The following is a 5,873-nucleotide window of genomic DNA, read 5'->3' as shown; positions in this document are numbered from 1 at the left end:
ATTTTTGTTATCCTCCTGTCCGTTGTATCAAGCATGGTCATCATAGCAGCGATGTCTGCAAAATTTCCACCCCTGCTTCCTTTTACTCCCTCACTTCTTGGATTGTGATACTCATGAGAATGCTTTGCAAATTCTTCCACTAACTCCTTAACTTCCCCTATATTTTTCTTGGTAAGTGGTCCTTAGGAATCAAGGAGTTGCCTTATCATGACATTAACACCATCATAAAAGACTGACACTTGTTGTATATTGAGGTCATTTTGAGGATAATTTCTCAACAATCTCTTATAGCGCTCCCATGCCTCATAAAGTGACTCACCCGGATTTTGCTCAAAATTTTCTATTGCCTTTTTGAGTTTATCTATCTTGGAAGGTGGGCAAAAATGATCTAAAAATTGTTTGCGCATTTGTGCCCAAGTAGTGATTGCACCGGGTGGTAGTGCCTTTAGCCAATCTTTAGCAGCTCCTTTAAAAGTGACTCACAACATCCTTAGCAAGACTGTCTCTCTTGGAACTTGGGATATTAAAATAAACTGTTATGTCATTTACTTCATCCAAATGCTTGTAAGCATCCTCATGATCCTTTCCAAAAAAATGGTACATCCCTAAGTGCAGCAAGGATGTGTCCTTTAAGTTCGAATGGGGCAGTTGCAGGAATTGCAAGTTGTATTAGGACAGGACCAGCATCATCTCTAATTTGCTTTTTATAAGCTCCCATGGACATATCCGTAATATCCGCCATTTTGTTATCAGACTCATCTTCCGATTCACTTCTATGTAATGTAAATGCGGACTGGGTATCGTATTCGGTATCCCTTGGGTTTGGATCTTGCTCAAAGCTTTCTATCTTGCTTTTGTCCTTTGATGATGTACTCGAATCTCCTACTTTCTTTCCCGACTTCCTTCCAAAGACTGATTTGAGGTCTTTGAAAGATGAATTTTTTGGTGTTTCGCTCACTTCTGCGTTCTTATCCGTCTTCATGTGAAGGGTTGACTCTGGATCTTCAAGTGGTGGCACCAAAGGTGTGTTAGAGCCTTTGGTCATGAACATCTGCAAAATAAAAAAAAATAAAAACGTAAAATTGAACTAAAATAGAAATATAAAGAAAAATGGAAATTACTGGATTCACGCCGTGAGCCATAAAGCTTACGTCGTGAATTCAGTATTAAAAAAACTAAACTAAAATGTAACTTTTTACAGGGTTGACCCCACAAAAAGGATCAATCAATCTAAAACAAATAAATCAACAGTTAAATAAGTTGTTCCCCGGCAACGACGCCAAAAACTTGATGCGTGCAAATAGCTACACCTAATTTTATATTTATAACCTAACTAACTTAACTAACTAAATTGTACCTCAGCCGTGTACCTAGTCAAATTATAGAATAGTCGGGTAAGTTGGATGTCGATCACACAGAACGGTTTTGACTAATTAATCTATCTACTACTAAATTAACCTAATTACTAACAAAGAAATGGGATTTATCTAATTTTGCAATTTTAGATAAACTTAATTCTTTAACACATATTCAATCAGTAAACAAAACACTTTTGTTAGTTCGAATCCACTTTCCCTCAATGGTTTATAGATTAGCTATGACAATTATTGTTGGTTACCAATTAAGATAGTATTAGTAATTCAGTTCTAAATTTACTAACATTAGCTAATTCATGTAAGTCTATGTAAGGTCACACAATAGTTAACACATAATCAATTATTGAATATGATTGGAGCCATGTAAGATTGATTTGGAAAACACACTTATGGCCATAATATGAGTTCTCTAGCACAACTTAATTAAATAGTTAAATTACTTATCTAAGATTGGTTTGATCTTAGCTCTAATAAATGAGTGTTCACTGAATTATTAGGTATTCAAATTCATGCACCTTCATATTCACTAACTACACAGAATAAGAATTTAAAGCAATCAAACATTAAATCAAACATGCTAGGTTCAATCAATTAAACACAAGTCCTAACCAACAAGTAAAGTTAAATCCAAAGTATTAACACCATGAGTTCCAGCTTCATCTAGCTAACAGAAGCAACTAGATTTAGCTAGAAATCCTAGCAAATAAACTCAAATAACTCATACTCAAAAACATAATTAAAGTACCAAAACTAGTATACAATTATGAACTTCTCTTCTCCTTTGGTGTTGAAAGCCAATTCCAGATCTTTTCTCCTTCTGAAATTTGTCTCCAGGAACTATCTTAATCAACCAAAAAGCCCCCCAATCGTAATGAGCAAGGAAATATATATTTTATGATTTTTCTGCACTCACGTCGTGAATGGATATGTCTCACGACGTGAATAGTAGATATCCGTGTTGGATAATGACTATTCTTCGTAATGTCCATCTTCGGGAAGATTCGTGTTTACGTCGTGAATCTATAAGCCTCGTGACGTGAAGTTAGCAGATTACGTAAGCTTCTTTCTTCTTTTATTGTCCAAGCCTCCAAATTTCCATGTTTTGCTATTTTTAGTCCTTTTCTCAAAAATGCTTCTATTTGGCTGCAAATTATAATTTAAGCTTATAAGTACCATTATTTTATGCTAATAACCAAAATATTAATAAAATGTAAATAAATATTGCCTAAAAACATGTATAAATATGGAAATCTCAATGACTTATGATTTTATATGGTGTTTGGATCATTATGGTTTTATTAATGATTTAAATGAAATTTTTGGTCATATTTTTGGGATGTTTCAGGAGTTCTCCTACAACAGTTATCACTCTAGCATTGGTGCCTCGTCATTTGAGCTCTTGTATGGTCGAAGATGTTGTACCCCAGTTTGTTGGGGAGAGGTTGGTCATAGGGTCATGAGAAGGACCAAAATAGTCCTTCATACCATGGAGTTTATTCAGCATATCAGATAGAGACTGTAGACCACTTAGATTCGGTAGAAGAGCTATGCCGACCGACACAGATCATAGTTGGAGTTTCAGGTTGGTGATATGGTGCTCCTGAAGGTCTCGCTTTGGAAGGGTGTGATACGCTTTAAGAAGATGAGGAAATTGGGTCCCCGGTATATTGTACCTTTCCGTATGATTGCCAGGGTAGGCAGGGTAGCTTACCGGCTGGATTTGCCTACCGAGCTCGGTTAGATCCGCACCACTTTCCATGTCTCTCAGTTGCAAAATTGTGTGTTAGACAGCGAGACAGTGATTCCTTTATATGATATTCAGGTTGACGAGCGCCTAAATTATATTGAGAGACCGGTGGCTATTTTGGGGAAAAAAAGATGAAGGTCCTGCGCTACAAGGAGATACCTTTGGTAAAGATTTAGTGGTAGCATTATAGAGGCACCGAGTGGACCTTGGAGCCGGAATATGAGACGAAGGAGTATTATCCTGAGTTATTCGTTGCGGAAGACTTCGAGGACGAAGTCTAAGTCAAGTGGGGGAGAATTGTAATATCCAGTTTTGAGATACTTTCATTATTAACCATAAATCTGAATTATATTGCATTTTGATCCCTAAGTTTAAGAAAGAGTGCAAAGAGGGCCCTAGTGGCATTTTCATAATTTGGATTTTGGAGGAGTACGCCATGCGTAAGTGTGTACGCTGAGCGTACTAGGGCGCGCCCTAATACTCCATCCATACATTTATACGTAGGGCGTAAGTACCAGTCATGCAAACCCTAATTTTTAGTGTATTGCTCATATTTAAACCCTATTATAACCTCATTTCCCCTTACGTCATCAGCCTCCATCCTCTTAGAACGTTTTTGCAACCCTAATACATATTATGAAGCATTTCTAAGCTTGAGTGTGTGTGTTTTGTGCTTTTAAAGAAGAAGGAAAAAGTAGAGACCATCTTGGAGGAGTGAAGCTCTTTAGATCCAGAATCACAACACCTTTTGGCATCATTTGGAGGTGTAAAGTTTTAATCTTAGTGAAGTTTCTTTTAGATCTTGTTTTGGGCTTGGTTTTAGGTCCTTTTTGTCCTAAATGTGGTGAATCATTAGCATAGCATGTTCTTAACCCAATAAGTCATCCTTTTAGACATTTGGAAGGGTCTTGAGTCATAAAAATGGGTTCCAAATGGTTTGTTTTGCTCTATGAAAAATTTAGAAGGCCTTCATGCATTAAGATGTTGAGTTTTTGTGTTTTAAGCACTTATTGGACATGCAAGGTCTTAAAGTTGGAAACTTTATGACTTTTTATGATATTTTGGCCATGGATCTGCAATTGGATGCATGAAGTCAAAGTATTAACCTCTTAATATTAAAAGAGAAAATCATGTGAGTACGTACTACGTACCTCTGTGTACACCGAGCGTACTTAGTTAGCCACCCCATTTCCATTCAACGCGAGTATGCCGCACGTACGCTCACTAGGTCAGCTCAACCATGTTGACTCTGTTGACTTATGGATTTTAACCAGTTTAACCTTAACTTTGACTAATTTTACTTAAGGGTATTTAGGATATTTTGGATTGTGGTTGAGAATCGGTGATTTGGTTGGATAAGTGACAGTTAGATTTGCGATTCGGAGTGGGACCTCATCAACTACTGTTCAGATTGTAAGGTGAGTTTTCCTCACTGTACTTATGGGTCAAAGGCACTAAGGTCGGCCCATTGGACTGATATCCTGGTTTACCATATGTTGTTATGCTGTAGTGATCTGTTAGATCTGTATCCTAGTATATAGGATGTTGCTATGCTGTAGTGATCTATTAAATTTGCTTGTTATCTACTGACTGGTTATATGTTTATCTGTTATGTATTGTCGACATGTTATGTCCGGTTGGGTTGTGACGGACCAGTGGAGACTGAAGGCCAAAAGACCTAGGGTGACCTAGATAAAATGAAGGCCTGTGAGGCAGATTAGCCAGGCTGAAGGCCCGGAGAACGATCCAAATAGGCTGAAGGCCTGGTAAAGTTGTCCAATCATGCTGAAGGTTTTGTGGGCGGTCCAGATAGTTTGTAGTCCGACGGGGCATTCCAGTCAGGCTGAAGGTTCTGTATGCATGCTATTGTTATATATATATATATATATATATATATATATATATATATATATATATATATATATATATATATATACATACATATATATATATATATATATATATATATATATATATATATCGTGGTACTTTGGGGGAACTACTAAGATTTAGCTTAATGTTTTTAGTTGTTGCTTCAGGTACTTCTGACGATCGCAGGAAGGCGAAGGCATGACCGTATAAATCCTTTGTTTATGTACTTTTGATCTATGGGATACTCTAATATGGAACAATACTTTTAAAATAATGATTTTTTAAACATTTTACGATTGGGGTTGTTTTAAAAAGTTCAAATTTGTTGTGATTTTTATGGATGTTACACAAGACTTGCATTGGGCATGTATGACTTTAAAGCAATGATTTTATGGTTTATGTGTTGTAAGGAAGCCTTAGGTAGGAGATGGGTGTATGGATGAATGGATTAAGGGCTTAAACCATTAAGCTGCCCATGAGCTAGTCTTTACGATATGAAGAGGTTCCTATTACATCGTGACGATTGAAGACCTCACGACTATTTTGTCTTTAGTTGGCCATAACGTTACCAAGAGATTGTCACGTTGTGGAGATTCATTGAACTGTTGACCGCTAACTTTTTGACCAGTTTGAATTTGGGTCAAACTTGAAGGAATTGGGTTCTTTTTTAAGGTTCTACCATGTTTTGGTGTTAGTTGGTTCGCAGGAGCAATCGATGTAGAGGGTGAGTGTGTCGCAGTATTTATTGGGTCTCCGATTCAGGTGAGTTTCCTCAATATACTATGTGTTGCAGTATATGTCCTTGTATGTTAGGATATATGAGTAGTGATATGTTGGTTAAAGTACCAATATGCTGGTTATCGTCTAGTAGGGTGCCC

General features: G+C 36.9%; 1 non-coding gene across 1 annotated transcript; it reads left to right on the top strand.

Moving 5' to 3' along the window:
• The first annotated feature begins 252 nt into the window (after window positions 1-252).
• On the top strand, window positions 253-359 carry LOC145044522 (small nucleolar RNA R71). Its single transcript, XR_013681470.1, has one exon. It is a non-coding gene; the product is annotated as a small nucleolar RNA R71 (small nucleolar RNA).
• Window positions 360-5,873: the final 5,514 nt, after the last annotated feature.

This window comes from Lactuca saligna, chromosome 4 (genome assembly GCF_052625555.1).
Source record: "Lactuca saligna cultivar CGN05327 chromosome 4, ASM5262555v1, whole genome shotgun sequence".
NCBI lineage: Eukaryota > Viridiplantae > Streptophyta > Magnoliopsida > Asterales > Asteraceae > Lactuca > Lactuca saligna.
The sequence above is the reverse complement of the archived record's forward strand: the minus strand, read 5'-3'. Positions and strand labels throughout refer to the sequence as shown.